Source organism: Anas platyrhynchos, chromosome 12 (genome assembly GCF_047663525.1).
Source record: "Anas platyrhynchos isolate ZD024472 breed Pekin duck chromosome 12, IASCAAS_PekinDuck_T2T, whole genome shotgun sequence".
Lineage (NCBI taxonomy): Eukaryota > Metazoa > Chordata > Aves > Anseriformes > Anatidae > Anas > Anas platyrhynchos.
The window spans coordinates 15,709,565-15,727,787 of NC_092598.1; the positions used below are offsets into that span (position 1 = coordinate 15,709,565).

Here is an 18,223-nt window from a genome sequence, read left to right on the forward strand (position 1 = left end):
GGCATGTGTTACTGTGCATGAGTGATGAGTTTTAATGGTGAGCTCTATAAATCAAAATCAGACTAAGCTTTGTTTACTTATTCTCTGTTTAGAAGGAATATAAAAAAGTCTATTCAGTACAGAGATGCCTCCTAATATCTTGCAATAACACAACTGCAAGTATAATAAATAAAACCAGTGAGTATACAAATACAGTTATTGATTCCAAACGGTAACATTATTCCTTTCTTATGATCCTCCACTTTATTTTGTTTCATTAAAAAAAAAGGGGGGGGGGGGGGATAATTCCAGTTCTAAACCAGAGCTGTACCATTCTCTATTTCTACATAGTTAATCTGTGTCTAATTTTCCATATGATTATTAGATCACTTCCTCTGCAATGTGATACATATGCTCTCTATGGTCCCAGTCACTATTTGTAGCTCTGCATCTGAAACAAGCAAAATCTCTTTGAAGTTCCCTGGATGAATTCCTGGGTCTGCTGAAGTTAATAGCAAAGTTCTCACAGACATCAACGTGGCCCTGCATTTCTTCGTATTAGGAAACTTAAATAATGCAAAATATGAATAAAAATGGGAAGCTCCAGTGAAGACCAAAATACAGTGCTACAGTCTGACTCATATTCCCTGTCTTGAAGATAAAAGGCTGAGGAGCAGCTGGGGAGAGTGAAGAAACTACAGGGGGAAGTAGAGAACACAAAGTCTCAAGTGAATGGGTTTGTGCATCTTAAACCTTGGTGCTATTCACTCTCAAGTCAATGCTACTAATAAGAACCCAAAGCATGCATTTTGTTTAATATAACCCACAGTATTTCCACTGCATGCTGTCTTTGAAGTCTGAAGTGTTTAAAATTCTAAAAGCTAAAAAGGGCCAATTATTGCATTTATGAAGACTATTCAATTACTGTATTAGTAAGGAGGAAAAAAACAGAAAAGCTTTTCTGTGATGACCAGTAATCATACGCTGCCTTCAACCACAGCCACTCCTTTCTCTGAAATATGAACTATTTGTTTCTGAGAATGTTTTTTAGCCTGTATGAACAGAGTTAACAGTTTGACTTGTTCTGCAAGCTGCTTTTAATTGCTTAACGTGAAAAAAGTGATAATTAAATTAACATGCAGATCTACAAACCCTGTTGACAGTGTCAGTAAGAGGAACATCACATTAAAGTACACTTTCACAGCATAAACAACGAACAAACCCTTGGAAATGGGCCATGTGGATACTAGCAGTAAAAGCAGACAAAATATTGTTAATACAAGATAAATTGCCATAGCAAAATGGCAATTATCACTCACTTCAGTGATTACTTTCAGAGCCATGTAGAGATGGTAAAAATAACACACAATGTCCACAAACCAATAACATAGTAAATGCGCTCTCCTGTAGAATGATGCCAAAATGAGTATTAAAAATATATATATATTTAATTTTATTCTTTTGGTAGTGATGGTTCTGTGTATATCATCTAGATTAATGCCATTGTATTTACATTTGCTAGAGACAGAACTGAGGGAGCTCACATTGCCTTCAGCCACCCAACACTGTGCAGCACCATTCGACAATCCTTGTTCTTTCCTACAGAATTCCAGAGAAAACAATATTTCTGGAAGTTTGCAGGACACCATTCAGTCATTCTGCTTTTCATTTGCCTTCCAGAGGTGGATTTGGGGTATGAGCATTTGCACAGGTGGATTGCTGGGTCTTTCACAGTCTTTTTTCCTCAGGCTATTTACCTTTCAGCCCCCTCAGCTTTTCCATGGTGCAGTTCAAGCTGTACTGGGTAAGTTCAAAGCACAAATCCTATTATTTGCAAAGAGCATCTGTGCACTAGATTCCTACACACACCTTCAAAACTTTGTCTTTAACTTCATTACCTTTTGGAAGTAGGCTAAGCTAAGGAAACCCACGTCCTAGCTGCTTCTTCTCCAGGCTCCGAATCACTGGATAATCCACAAGACATATCCTGAAGGACAGACCCTGTCATGCTTCTGGTTTGAAACAAAGGCTTTATTCTTACACCCACAGAATGACACAAGTTTCCATTAGGAGTTATTTCAGACCTGATCTTGAAGACTGACCAGAACTGCAGCTCTCTCAGGGGCCTGGGCAGCCAGCCCCCAGCATGGAGTCCCTGGGGAGGGCTGGCCATGCAGGTGGAACTCGAGGGGACGCTCCCTGCTGGCGCTGTACCAAGAGGGTATTCCAAAAATAGGGCGCTGCCCTGGCCAGGGGAGGATCTGGTTACAGCACAGGGAGGGTATTACTAGCACACAGGCCATCAGCTACGATTTGTCACTACCAAATGATACTTAGGGCCAAGCTTTCAGAAACGTTTAAGACCACCCCTTGGTTTTGGGCCAGAAGGTTTAACCCCCAAATTCATCGCTACCACAAAACCCGTGGTGCAAACAGAATGGCTGGCAAAACGGCGTTTGCAAACGACGTGCACACGGATCAAATAAATGCTTTCATTTACAACCACACTTCACTGTAAGCGCAGAAACATTACCCACTGATTTCTATTTTATACTTCAATCGACATCCCAGTGGAAGCAGTATTTCCTGTAGAAGAAATTTCATTTGAAACTTGCTCTTTTTGGTGGCAGCTAAAACAAAAAGCGAGGTGAGGCCAGTGACAATACTCATACTGCTCTTCTGAAGCCAAGAGCCTCTTCCACGCTATCCCCTCAGCAAATATATACACGTGCAGTAAATGTCTGTAATATTTTATACATATGTACATATACTGTATATAACTATATATGTATCTATATAGTTTACATATATAGTTTCAGACAAACTATATAACTATATATAGTTTCAGACAAGCTCAGCTAATGGGAATTTGATTGCTTTTCCAAACGCTGACATTGGACATGAATTTTAGCTCAGTTTTATCAGTCAGGATTTAAGCTTTCTAACTTGCCTCGCCTGGAGGACTGTAAGCTCTGCCAGTTTCCAGGCACGTATTCTGTCTGCCTTGATCCTGCGTATGCTAAATGCCAGCAGTCACCTTGCATGCAGTATTGTTATGGCCCAAGCTACACATTTCTCTGCTGGGGAGAACATTTTTGAAAACCACAATCAACGACCTTTATTCAAGCCTTTTCTCACACTTATTAGCCCATACTAATCGATTTCTTATTTGAGATATAAGTATACTAGTACAAAGTTGTGAAAACGTGCTTCTGAATGTGCCAAGCCCAGATTGCGGTGCCTCCAGACTTTCAAGTCCCAGGCAGCAGCGCATTGAGCTGTAAATGGCACGTGTGTAACACCTCTCAGCTGACTGGCGTGTCAGCAGGAAACCAAAAGGTGGTTTCAGCGCTGTTGGAAATCCAGAGCCTTGGAGGCTCCGGAACATTGCTGACAGTGCTTACAGCCTCAGGGAGATGAGAAAAGATCCCAGCCATTTCAGCCTTTCCTTTCACTCTGTGGTCCTTCTCTTCTCATTCGTACTGAGGCCACATTTACACTTTGTGTTTGCAGCCAGAATATTAAATACTATTAAGATCCAAATAGGAGAGCTTTCCCTGAAGTCTTTTCCCTGAAGTGTTTCAACAATAAGAACAAACTATAACCTCTCCAAGTCTAACAGTGCAGATTCCGTTCCCAGACATATTAAACACATATCTTCAAGACTTCAAATTGTTAGAAGCTTAATCTAATAATTGCAATGAAACTATTATTCTACTATTAGAGAAACATCTGTCAACTGTATTTAGAGTTTTTAAAAAACCTAAGAGTGAATGAGATGCTGTGCTTTGTGTTCAGACAATGCCCAGTAGATTATGTTTGTGTCCTACAAATCCTGCCATTATAAAGTACAAAGCACAGCATTTACATTTTATCACTCTTATAAAACATTCAACAAGATTTTCTTTCAAAAATAACACTTTTGGGGTATTGGAGTAATGGCAAAAAAAAAAAAGGACACCTTAGCTGACATCATAGCACTACCTAAATAAAACAGATACCAAGGCTCATGTTAACATGATAAACATTTGAAACACAGAATTTGATTCTTTCAGGGTGTCTTAAAAGGTTTTCTGAAAAGTGAGACATAAAATAAAAGAAATAAAAATGTAAAATAACCCACTCTTCTGCTATAAATCATTGAACTCCTTTTCCCAAATCCATTAATAAAAACAGTGATTGTATTTCATGTTACAGTTATCTACAAAAGACCATTCTTAATTGCTCTTAAGGCATCATGTTTTATTTTAGCCAGGTTCACATTTTATTATAGAAGACTAATGGGGCATAGACTCCCAGTAGAACTTATTTTAAACCTTGGACCAGTCAACTATAAAAAGGGTATAAAAATAGTTATAGAGGCAAAATAAAAATTAAAAACTATAGCTAAGCTTTCAGATTTACAGGTGTAATAAAATGTGTCATAAACTTTTGCTTTCATTCCAAAGCTTTGTCGTAAGAACATGCAGAATCTTTCTCCTTTTGGAAAGCGTATGCTCGAATGTTCAATTTCCCTCTGTTTTCATTTTTAGTTTATAGTCTTGCTTCGGTACATGTAATTTCTTAAAATTTATTGCTATTTCATTGAATACCCTTGCTGATCAGAAAGCAAAAGTGATAAGACAGAACCATTACAGGATAATAATAATAAGTTAATGGCATTTCCAGTTAATGAGGTAATAACAAGAGGCCTTCGGGCTTTCTGCTTCAAAGTTTGGTTAAATAAACTACTTTTGTTATTATCTTACTAACCAGAACCCTCAGGTTGTCACTGTCCTAATAATAACTCTAAGACCTACTAGATTCATTTATCAAATTAGTTAAAGCATCAAATAATAAGTGAGAGCTAAGAACTTATAAAACCTCTCCATATCAGACAGATGACCTCCTCCACAGGTCTACCAAATGCTAAGTTAGTGCTGATTGAAGACAAGAGGCATTGCTAGGCTGTTTGCAGCAAGACATTGAGAAAGAAAAGACTGAAAAAGCCTTATCCTTTGAACAGTAAGAACAACCCTGGGCTTGTGGGGGCTGTCTTTCTTTGTATTTCATATTTTTTAATCTACTCTTGCAGTTTTTGAGGTCCGTAATTCATTCCAAAGGTGGTTTGGTTTAGTGGTAAAGCCATCTATTCAAATAGCTAGCATGGTTCGCATGCCAAAGAGCTGCAGAAATAACACCACCTCCTACCATGGCAGCAACAAATAAGGGACAAAGGAAGAGTCACCAGAGGAAGCTTCCCTACAAGATCAGCTCTACTTGAATTTTTGGATCCACCTGGTTGTAGTGGCACAGGGACTCCACTGAAAGTGTCCTGCTGCCAAGGCGCACGGTCACCCACTTGTTTTTGCTGAAATCTAACAAAGTGTGGATGTAGCCAGTGGAAGCACAATCGGTTGTTCACAGAGTGGTCTAGTTCCAGACTACGCCATTTATGTACTATTTCGGCAGGTTGCATTTTGCTAACGATGACATTTTGCCAGGCTAAAGGCGCTATGCCGAGCTGTGTCACGTGAACTGCCCGTAGTCTCTCTCACCTGTTCTGGTCCATTTCTGGCTGTAGCAGGATTAACAATAGCAAATTATTCATGTGGAAGTATTCTTCCTTCTTAGGTGAAGGATGACTCCTACACAGACAATATGGCTTCACTATGCACTTACGCAAAGTGACGTGTACAGAGAGATAAATGCAACAGCTATCTACTACTGCAAGGTATCAGCAGCTAACAGGGTTGTTTCTGTTTCTCCGTCATACTCTCCTGCCACAAACACTTAAACAGAAGAATCTTGAACTGGCTCAGGTTTGTTCCCAGCAGGCATACTTGTAAAGATAAAAAGAATAAGATTTTTTCCCCCTGCGTGCTCACTGTTTTGGTGTTATTAACGAGAGGGCTAAGGAAGGAATGGAATGCTTAGCCCGGCACCACCGTCTGATCTCGCGGAAAAAGAAAATAAGAGCAGTCAAGCAAAGTAACTATGTTCCTATTTCTGGGCCTAAATTTCCATGCCAGGTTGTCTTTTAATGTCTGGTTCTCAAAGTTTTCCTACTCTTAATCCTTCTTGCTAAAAAATTTGTTTTGTTTTCTCATCCTGTAGCTTCTGGCAGCAAGTGGTATGTAAATGCTCAGTAGCCCATCTGAACCCTGTTTCAGAACAAAACAACTTCAGTTTCTAAGTGTCTGAATTACTTTAACTAAATCTGAGGATTTACCTATTGAAGCTTGAGCTGCTCCCTTTCAACTCTGAATGAAGGAAGAATTATGAGACTGGAGTTATTCAATGAGAGCTATCTGTCCTGGCACTTAATCAAAGGGATTAGGATTTGGAAAGAAAAGCCTACAGGTGATCCTCCAGGAAGCATACCAAGCAGTTATCAAAAACATACAAGTTCAAAGCAGCTCAATTTTCATATGTTAAAAGTATTTGGATGAAGCCTCAGGCTTGTTTCTAGGTAAAGAATTGTGTTAAAGCTGTTTGTACTTGCATACTTAGTAGACAAGGGAATGAAATAGCATGTGGTGAAGCAGTACTAGGTCCATCTAACCCTGATGTAACACAATAAATCAATCTTGTTCTGTTAGTGAAACATGATCTGATACTGAGTCCAGGTTTCACTGTGCTTTCCGCACTCCGGCAGTCATAACAGACACTCTTCAGCAAAGAGAGCTGCCATAATACAAACGGAAAGATGTTACATGCTACCTCAAATGCTTTAGTAATTATTAATCAAGGCAGGCACTTTCTCCCCCTCCACACGCACTGGATTTTGAATTTAAAATATATTCAGCAGCTTTAGCTTGTACCAGAATTTTTGCAGTATTAAAACCAGTAATAAACTGAGATCTGTCCTAGCCATTGAGAGGCGTCAATAATCAAAGTTAATGGTGAATTCAGCTACAAAGAGTTAACTCACCACAAGCCTTCCATCAGCCTGACATGTAAGGGCAGGTAAGGGACAAGGAACAGCACGTGCCATTGCCTTGCCTGGAGAGGAAGGGACACTTGAGGAGCAGGGCTGGACCAGCTGTGGTTCCAAGACAAAGTCCTTAAGCACTACAAGCCTCACCAACACATCTCTGAGCTGGCTTTCTTTGCCAACCCTTTATATTTTGCATGCAATGAATGCAGATAAGGCTGTCTAGAAGGAGACAACAGAAAGAATCGACTGTACATAGTATGTTCCTACCTAAAGTCACCATAAATCATGCAGCCAGTTGCCACGGAAGGGAACACTGAATCACTCTGCAAAGCCTACCCTCAAGGCCTGTGAGCAGCACACGAGGTGCAGAAAGGTGGGGAGGTGTCCTTGGCACCAGCTCCTAGAAACTGAGACACTTCGAGTACAGAGCGCACGGCTTTGGGCCACACAGCAATTGCTAAAACTATAGAGTTAAATATGTGTGTGTGTGTGTATATATACACACACTTATATATACATATATATATATATTCAAGAGTTTAAATATGTATTTATACATCTGTCTCTGTACTTATACGTCCATACATGTCTCTATATATCATATTAGCTCAAGGGCAAGTACTCCACAGCCCCGTCCACAGCAAAAGAGAATGGCACTTATCTCCCAAAAGGAGGAAAAAAAATATATTTCAACAGAGAAAGGAGAGGAAAAATACAAGCCTCAGCTTTCAACCTTTGCTGAATAATACTTAGAGAAAAAATTGTGTTTCTTCTTTCCCCGTTGTTAATATTATCATCCTATATACATATCACACACATAACCATCAACCAATCTCTTCATTAATTCTGGGGAAGTGGCAGTGGGAAAATAAATAGATCTGCACCCATCAGTTTCTTTGACAAAGTAATGAAGAAAATTGAAAGTACATTATGCAGCAAAGTTATCAGGACCAGCTCATTTAAGACAAAAGCAAAATATAAATTCTGTGAAATGACAACCCTGGAATAAAAGCACAGTACTTGTGAAAAAGGACTTTAAGATGTTTAAAATCGTATGCTTACATAAATATTAGTAATTTGACAATATTTGCAAACATATTTAATATGTTTTTTTAAAGTTCAAGACTGGGATTATGGATTTTAATGATTATGTCCCAGTCTTAGTTAATTTAAACAAATGTAAGACAATAAGCAGAATTATGGATTTTGACCAAATTGTTTTGAGGGGATCATTAAGGCTCCCTCAGAACAACGAAGTTACACAGTGCTAAACTACAAGCTTTATAACAAATGTAACCTGTATCAGAGCTAACAGGTGTGGCTGAGAAGCAATACTGCAATACTGATCGTCTGTGGCTTCCATCATCTTTACATTAAAAATGACTGGCTTGAATATTACTGAGACAATATTGAAGTCCTTATTTGTACCTAATTCACCCTTCAAAGCAGCAAGATTTAGCCCTAAAGTATCTAATAATGACGAACTGGAATAGATTTAAATTTATCCTCTGAGTCTGGAGCTGTACAATGTCTCTGTATAGGCCCACCTGCCTATAGAATCAGGCCCGTGAATGTCCACAGGAAAGAAACAAGAAAAAACATGTAAATTCCTTCACAATTACTTTCTAAAAAAGTAAATGGAACTAAAATATGTATTGGAACAATCTCATTGACACAGGTTTCAAGGCATTACTTTCCATCAAAAATGTGTGTTGTGCTGCAGAATAAACATATTCATGCTCAGTATTTTTAGCTTACTGATCAACAAATTGGCTGTTACAAAAAAACATGAAGTCTTAAGACACTAGTCATCTTTAGGGAGTTGCCAGGTACCCTAGCTTCTTTATATATTTCCCTTATGACTCATCTCAACAAGTATGACCAGTATCAACAGGCACTGCTCGCAACCCTGATATTGTGCTAGGCACCATATAAGCAACGAGCAGGAATCAGCCGTGAAGAGCCTACAGTCAGAGAAGGAAAGAACAAATAAGGCAGGAGAAATTCTGTTACAATTACAGTGGTACACAGACATCAAGCACCTATACGAAGACGCAGGGAGCTGGAATTGAATCCATGTCTTTTATCTCTCTTTCCAGAGCATAAAAACCTACCAAGCTCAGTGATAGCTGAGGGCACTCAGCACCTTGTAAGATCAGTCCAGCAGGAAGTTCATCTTCATAATAAAGCTATTGAAAGCCAAATATCACTTTCATTCGTAACGGTGTGAACCCACAAAGATGCTTTATTTCTGTGGAGACCTTTAGAGTGGGATTTGGCTCCAAGAAGACTGAGTTACATAAATGGATGAGTTTGGTAAAGAATTTTAACTAACTTCAACAGAGTGCCGTTGGATTTACACCAGTGTAACAGTGTACGTGTCCTTGTACGACTAAAATAAAGGGCTGTATCAGTTAGCTTCCCATGCTGTCTCCCGTAAAAATAGAAAGGGCTGTTACCATCACAACATAAACACTGGAATACATCTTGTGTACACTATTAAATAAAAAGATGTATTGCATGATTGCTACAATTTTATTCTTATGTCTTTTTGCCAAAAAGAAAATATGGCTTTAATATAAGTTTACATCTGCGTGGTATTACATGCATGTAAAACAGATGTAACCTAATTACATTTTCATTTAAATTGCTAAATAGCTACTTAAGTAAAAAGCTAAAATAACATACAAACAACAGTTACTATAATAACAAGTGTACTTAGAATTAAATGAAAGGGATCAAAGCTACAGCATACAAAATTTGAGCTGGTCTTTGAAAAAGATACAGTGACATAACAGCGCTGTATTGATTTACTCTGTAATGTAATGTCTCTGCAAACTCAGCCAGAAGACACTTCTCAGTTTAGCAGAGACATATGGGGGAAAACCCAGAGTTTATACAAAGACTTTGGGTCTCAAGATTAGACATACCCTACTGAAGATTATGTAGCCAAATCCCAAATTGGAAATTAGAATACCCATGCAATACAATCAACTTGATTATAGTTTTAGGCAGACCTGTCTGAACTGGCTGGACTCAGAACTCATGTCATAACAGTGCAATCAGTCTGCCTTTTTATTTTTAGTAGAGACTGCAGTCTTAAGAAGAGATACTGTATTATTTCTATCTCTCCCTGTGCAAACATGTTCACTACAGCTAAGTTTGGGGGACTAATCAAAATATAGTGAGTACAGTGGAAAGACTAGAAATCAACTCTCTTGGGTCTTCAAGAACTTAAAATATATTTAATTTTCATTCAAATGTTTTTAACAGAAAAGGCTAAAATATCAAAGCCTGGACACAAACACAAAACTATTAATTGCATTGATGAAGCATATTTAAGCGTATGCAGATAGTCAGGAACAAGACGTACAAATGCAGGATTCTGTATTCCCAGTATCACACTCAGTAACTTAAGACACCGGTTACAATGTATGAATTTATTTCCATTACATGCAAATAGTATGCACAGAACCTCTATTACAACTTTAAGGAAGCAATCGTACGTTTTTATCTGCCAAGAATCCTAGCTTTTAATTACCTTATCTGTTCACTCGGTACTTGATAGAGCTCACCTTCTGCATACTTGTCTTTCCAAGCCATTTGTGCAGGCTTTTATAGGTGGGCAGAAGGCACTGAAATTTATCTTTACTGCCATGAAGCAGCTAATATATTAGGTTTTGCATGTACATTTACACTTTGCTAGACTATTCTTTGTATCCAATTACATTTCTATTCACTTGTTAGGTTGCATGTGACTGATGAAGGTTCAACTAGCTGATGAGCAGAACTTTGTACAAGAATGCAAAAGCATGTCGATATTTTATATCAAATAAGCAGTTGAGGATATCATTGAATATTTTTTTTCAGAATAATGCCGATATAAACATTGTATAGACTGCTGCCTTCAGTACCTGTAGGCTGCTAATTACCATTTGACTTGAATTAAATATTGTCCTCTTTAGAAATGCACTGAGGAAGGAATGGTATGCACTTGTTGCTTTGCTAAAAAATGAAAAGCCAATGACATTTGCACATTGCACTCACTATGAAGTGAACCCAAACAGGACCAAGGTAGCAGCTTTTTGGAACCAAGAAAATAATTGAAATGTGAATCATTTTCACATCTTCTGAGGTCTTAATTTTCTTTGTTAGTCTTTTAGATAATTACTTATAAAACATACAAATTTATTATTCTGCTTTCCCCTAATCTGGCTGAAACTAACAAGTCCCCTTTACAAAGTTTAAGAGGGAAATTCACCCACCAGGGTTTTTTTTGCATTTTACACAGTTTGCTTTGTGTGTGTGTATATATATATATATATATATATATATATAACATCTATGAAGTTACTATTTGCAAGGAGGCTACTCCATGATAAACTGTTTCTCATCTTCTCATTGTGTGTCTTAGAATTTAAATCCTGGATTAGAGCAAATTCTAAGGAATAGCACAGCTCAAAGCATGTTTAATCTATCAGCAGTTCTGAAGGCAGGAGAACAAGTTGAGTGAAGAGTACAAGCTATTTATTTAACCTTCCCATTTATACAAACCCATGTGAAATTTACAGCAGAAACCTTGAAGTTGGTAAAGTGATTGGAGACACATCTGAAACAAGTCCAGCTCCCAACCAGGTCACCAGAAATCGAGATTACTCAACATTTAGCTACAGGTACTCAGTATACATCAAGCCTGAGTACTGGACACAGGTGAAATTCTCATTTAGGGTCCTCCAAAATCTGTATACCTTCTTCTGTGTCTCATTAATGATCTGCATTCCTCTTGCTTCTTTGCATCTAGACATCACTACCAGGAAATAACTATGTACAGAAAATTAACGCATAGTATACACTTTAATTCTGTATAAAAATCAATGGTCTTCTAAACAAAAGCTGAAAACAGAACATATTCTGCTCTTAAAGCACAAACCAATATGGGGGAATATGCAAAGTCAGGAAGTAGATCCAAGTTCTCTTTGTTGCCATTGTAAACAAGAAGGGAATACCTGCAAGTGCTATCGTTCTCATTAGTCTATCTTAAAAAGGCCCTACACATACGATCACCAACATTAGGTGCATGAAGGTTTTGAAACAAGGGTTTGCTATCCTCTGGCATCCTTTATGCTACCTAGAACAAGCAGGGATCTGAGCTGATGATAGCAGGCTTCTGAGATTGCAGAAATTCCTGGCTTCCAATACATCACGTTGCACACCTCTTTCTTTTGTGCACTTAGGCTAAATACATAAAGATTGAAGTATACTCTTCAACATTTTGGTATTAGACATGGATCAACTAGAAAAAAAGATACATTTATCTTGCTGAAGCATTACTATTTCGTTGCTCATTTTAAAGAAATTATCGTCATTAAAAGAAACATGAATTAACTTGCCAGGCAGATGTTATTCCGGTGTCTCTTCTGTGAGGTCCGGATGGAATAAATCATCTCTCTAAAAATTTCCATTTTCTCTTAAGACCGAAAGCCTTATATATTACTATTTATAGAAATCTTATGATCTTTTGAAATAAAAAAAAACATTTTTTTTTTCCCCCCATTAGACAAAAAGCAACAGTGGCTACTTTTTCATGAAAGGTTCAGTGTATGCAGTACTATGCATTAGAACACTGACACTTCTAAAGGAAGAACCAGCCTCTGACCCTATTTTGATGTGCCAACATAATGTTAGTGCTTGCATTTTAAAATATTTATTTCCTTCATAGATATTTTATGTGTAGATCTCAGTCCCTATGCAGTAAATATTCTTATTTTCACATTAGCAGAAGCCAGGACTAACATGATGCTCTAATATGAAAGACCTTCCTTCTTGGAAATCAGATTGTTTTCTGTCTTAAGCTCAGAATCAAAGGCATAAAATCATGTGTGCATTTGGTGATGGACAGACGCAAAATCTTAAACATGCAAATGCTTCACTGAGATGCTGAATAAGAATTTTTTTTTTTTAATGGGGGAAATATAATTTGTTTTGAATGCTTATAGTTTTTAAACTATAATTTACATCACTTTCCAGCGTAACTCAATTTTTTATGTATATTAAAACAAAACTCTGTAGTTTTGTTTTCCTTTTTTTTTTTTTTTTTTTTTTTTAAGTATAGACAACTACTAACAGAAAGTCAAGAAACTGACCTAGTGAAGTCCTACCCCTTCCCCCATTATCAAATAATCATATTTTCAGATGAGAGCCTCTCCCTCAAACCACTAAGTACATTTCTGAATGCTGCCAGCCCTGAAGCCAAGAGTTCTGCCCAAAGTCTGCTAACCACCAGCTGGTAAGTGGCATCACAGTGGAGCTGCCATTTTTTATGTAATACTTTGTGCACAATTAAAATCAATACTATCTGACAGGATGAATCTTTACCAAGAAAAACACTGTCTTCTGGCAAAAACTGCTTTTCATAACACAAGTCAAGTTTACCCCCAAGAAACGTACACACTTTTGTTCCTTAATGGTCAATATATTCCAGTAGCATGTCCTTTTGATCATACTTTGTGTCAGCTAACTACTAACCTTGTCCTTCACACCTTTTCTTTTCCTTTTTTTCTTCTCTTTCCTCTCACTCTCTATTGGCAAAGCTCCCCCAAAACACTGACGTTTATTATCAAAATAAATAAATAAAGAACTTTAGATCTCAGCTTCTTCAACCACCACTTCAACTTTTATTTTTCCTACTTCCACTGAATGCCAGTTTAAAACTACTGAATACATGACGAACATACAGGAACATACAAACTGTTTAGCAATTTATTTGGGAGTGAACATAAGCAATTATGAGCTGATCAGATTGTTTCCAAGAAAATTAAGAAATTTGTCTCCTTTCTCTGTGAAATTTAATATTGTAAGACATATTCTTCCACTTGTTCATAAGTCAGTGATGTTCCTCACTTCTGTCTCTCATCCTTGCCACATATTGTATTTTACCTTAACATCATACAAGTCAGTATTAAGTTACTAGTTTAAGTGACTTCCTACTGAACTTTAAGGAACTTATCATACACATCTATATGTTATATTTATATAAAATGGCTACACCCAAGATAACACACCTCCAGAGAAATACCCAACTCAGATAAAGGAATACATAAAAGCACAATCTTTATGAATTTTCCTCTAGAGGATGCGAAAAATATCAAACTTAACTTTACCTGTTTTCATTTGGGCTTTTGGAACCTGGGGAGACGGAAAAGTGTTCCCAGGAATTGTTTCTTTGCTTGACTTGCTTGTTCCATCAAATAGGCAGTTACTTTTTTTTCCCCACATGTGCATAATGGAGAAGATTATCAATTCCCAGCTTTGCAGCAAAACAAATTCAGAACTCGTTCACACACTTTTAGATTTCACTTTATACTTTCTACATAAATCTGTTGAAACAAACCCCTGCCTAAAAGGCTAAAAGAAATGTTATTAAGTACCACGTGGAAAAAAGTCTAGCAATTTCAAAGACATAATATGGAGAGAGTAGCCGGGATAAAATGAAAGAATTAAAAAAACAGAGATCCTTCTGGGACCCTTAAAGTTTTATGAGAATAGCCTTAGTGAAAGATCTTTGAATGTGTAAATGTAAATTAATTGAAGAAATTGAATCTTTACCTGCATAAATTTGTAACATTTAACAATTAAAATCTAGTTAAACATTAATGATCCAAAATTTAAAACGTGCCCCCTATTAACAGGGATGAAACCTTCTTCAGTAATCAATATTAATGAATGGAAAACGTTCAGGTAACAAAGCCTAGTGCATTACTAGCTATTGGGAAACAGGAGTTTTTGATAAAGTTTTTTATAATCACAGATGACTCCCCCTTCTGTTACGCATCTTGTGTAAAGGAAAGTCCACGAAGGATGATTTAAAGAAGGAGGACTACGAATTCTGTATGCACTCTGGAAGGTCATTCATCATGAGGGATTATTACCATACACAGACTAACAGCATGGTATCAACAGATGACCAAGGAGCTCTTAAGAAGCTAATGAATAGTATTTGAAGAGAACCACTTATCACTACTTCATATATGCCTCTTGTACACGTGTCAGTGGCAAACTCACCACAGCCAAAATTGCTAGTCAGTAATCTGAAAATGAACCTCCAAAGCAATTATAAGGTGTGTTACACTGTATTCTGTAGTTGTATCCTGTATTTGAATTCATATTTTCATACAACTGTTAGCAATCTTCTAAAATACACAGACATCTTCAGACATCTTTCTATTGAATAATATTTTTCTGTTTATATATATATATACATATATATATATATATACAGACACATATACATACTCTACATACTTTTTTTTTTTTTTTTTCCCAGTAGCTTTTAAACTTTACGTATGGTCTCTTTTTACTTTCCATGTGCAATTGGTTTATTTCCCTCCTACACTTTCATACCTCAGGAGGGATGTGACCTCAACATTTTTAGTTCCAGGTAAATCCACACAAAATTAAGACTTGATCTTGAAGTACTCTTCATTCTGACACCTCTGAGAATCATTGCACTTATTAATAGATCCCTTTTCAAGCCTCGACTCCCATCCTTAGCAGTAGAGGAAGAAGATGGGTACAGAAGAAAGCAAATTCAGGCAAAGAGTAATGCAAGTCTGTTACTGATGGATTTTCCATCCTGGGAGCCAGCATGTAAACTGCAAAACCACTGTAGAATATCCAAAATCAATCTCAAACCTGGGGTCTAGCAGGGCTTCTAAACATTACCGTAGACATTACTGAACTGAAGGAAAGGTGGTTAAGATGGATATACAAACAACCCTAAATCACTCAGCATGAAGATGCTTGCCTTTTCTATCATAATTTCCATCAAGTGTATCATCAAGACTTTGAGATGACCTGAAAAAAGTGACAGGGTACCACTGAGCCAGCACTGTCTCAGGATTTATAGCGTTGCTGTACCACCAGAGGGCACACACACATGTAACTGAGAACACCTAACTGGGATGAATGAAATCGAAGTAGTTCTTTGTCTCTCCTTAGCCTAGAGAAGGAATAATGCAAACAACCAACTCTGAAATAAAAACATGCTGGGAGTAGTATTTGGGTCTTAAAGTCATAGCAATCATGCAGAGAAATGTTAAGTCACTTCTACTAAATGGCATATACCAGGCGAGCCTTAGCCTTCATGTATGGTGCCCCAAAGGACTGAAGATTTGGCCTAAATACACCATATCGAAAAGCCTTCAAAAATCCCATGGAACTTTCTTTTACAGACCCTGTGTCCTGTCCAACATCCAGCTTGAGTTAGGCTGCCCAGCAGCAAGTTCCTCTGTAATTTTACTACATCAGTTTTCTTCCTTCTGCCTTATCTACACAAGGAAGGTGTGGGCTGGCACGTGTGATGTGATGCATTCTTTGTCAGGTGGCACAGGGATATGGGATCATTCAACACAGAGTCTGTCAGTCACTTTCCTTTTGAATAGTGTCTCTATATGCAGCAGACATTTGACTCTTACCATGCCATTAAGGACCATGTAAAATATTTTGTCTTCATATAATCATTTTCATGAAGTGATTAACTTAAAATTTAGTAACTGACCACATAAGGCAACCACAGAATCCATTTAATGTGAAATCCTCTCACTGATGACGTATCAGATATGAAACTGCTAATTACTGATACTACACTTGATCTTAGCCAAAAGGCCAGGAAGCAATTAGCCAAATAAAGCACCTATGAGCATTAGTACACCTCCATACCTTACAAATCATTAACGTTTTTAATACTTCATCCTCCCAGAAAAGCAAAGAAATGTACCGAAAGGCAATCTGCAGTTGCTAATACTTAATAATAGCTGCTAGCTTAACAATAGGCTGGCTTGGTGACAGAAATATCTTCACAGGAGAGAAGTTTTCCAGTCATTATGAAACTATTGATTTCTGACAGTCTGGCACTAAAATGAAATTACAGTCACTGTATGCAAAGAAGCTTTCTAAGTATTAACACAAAGGTCTATATACCTCTTCAGTGGCCTATATATAAGGAGAAGTCTTGCTGGCACAGCTCCAAAAATTAACTTCTCCATAAATTTTCTATGGTAGTCCAGCCAAAATACAACCTCAGTTTAGGAAAGATACTTGGAGTCCTTTGCATATGCACTGATCCCGTGACACCAGAACTCTGCCTAGCAGAGGGACCATAAACATCTTCCTTCTCTTCCCATGGCAGCTAAATAAACGCTGATCTGACTTCAGTTCTACCTTCTATATTTAATGGTGCACATAACTGAATGAAGATAAAATTTTCTGTCTGGAGATGCTAGACATCTACTTAATTGGAAAATAATCATTACAAAAAAACACTTATGACAATTCCTACATTTTACTTTGCAAAAAACACAGGTTGTTACAACCAGAGTAGAAACAAAAAACCATTCAACTGAGGAAGAAAACCAAACTGATTTATGTGAACACAGCGATGTTTTTCTAAAGGTTAGATGCCAAAGCATGAAGAACTACACAGTTTTGGTTTCCATCCTCAAGGCTGGAATTAAGAAAGGCATAAAGGAGAGCGAACAGCATGATCAAAGATAAGGAAAGGACTTCTTCTGAAGAATGATTAAATGCAGTAAGACTGCTTAGCATAAAAAAGTTATCACAGTAAGGAGACACAATGGAACTTGATAAAATCATGACTGAATGAAAAAAGTTACTAAGGGAATTACTTTTCACTATTTCCTAATATAAAAAACAAATGAGCAAGAGGAAATAGATTTTTTTTAAATACAGAATTGTTTGTAAGTATTAAAAGCCAACACAAGTCAAAAATGATTGTGTAATTTTACTGAGAAAAATACCTGTGCAGAACCATTAAATGCAAAAATATGATCTTTGCAGCACAAATTAGCCCCCAGTCACTGAAGCTGGATCAATACCCAGAGAGAGAACCACTATATGCTTCTCTTAAGCTCAGTTTCTTCTTTTGGTACCTGCTGTTGCCCGGCCCTGCCCAACACTGAGCTGGGAAGGTCTTTGGTCTGAGCTGGCATAGTGCTGCTCGCCATGGGGAAGGAGAGCAGCAGAAGGGAGTTTTATAGCTACACTTCAACACCCTTTTTTCCCCCCTTCATTGTTCTTACTGACAGACACGTTCTTCCTCACATTATTGTATTAAAACAACGAACAGAGACAGTATTGAAACCACAAGCGTGGATGCTACTTACAAATTATTCCTGACTTGCACGAACGTGGTGTGCGGAGTACAGGTACTTTGTATTCACGACGCACATGCACTGATAGTCGCTGAACAGGGGACCACTGGGAGCAACTCTGGGCACTAATGAGCTGCAGCCGAGGTGTAAAGATGCA

At 37.6% G+C, this 18,223-nt stretch overlaps 1 protein-coding gene and 1 non-coding gene across 4 annotated transcripts in view; both read right to left on the bottom strand.

Moving 5' to 3' along the window:
• FTO (FTO alpha-ketoglutarate dependent dioxygenase) overlaps window positions 1-18,223 on the bottom strand; it is a 243,140-nt gene that overhangs the window by 88,291 nt on the left and 136,626 nt on the right. The window lies entirely within an intron of this gene.
• LOC113845016 (U2 spliceosomal RNA) lies at window positions 16,380-16,573 on the bottom strand. Its single transcript, XR_003500185.3, has one exon. It is a non-coding gene; the product is annotated as a U2 spliceosomal RNA (small nuclear RNA).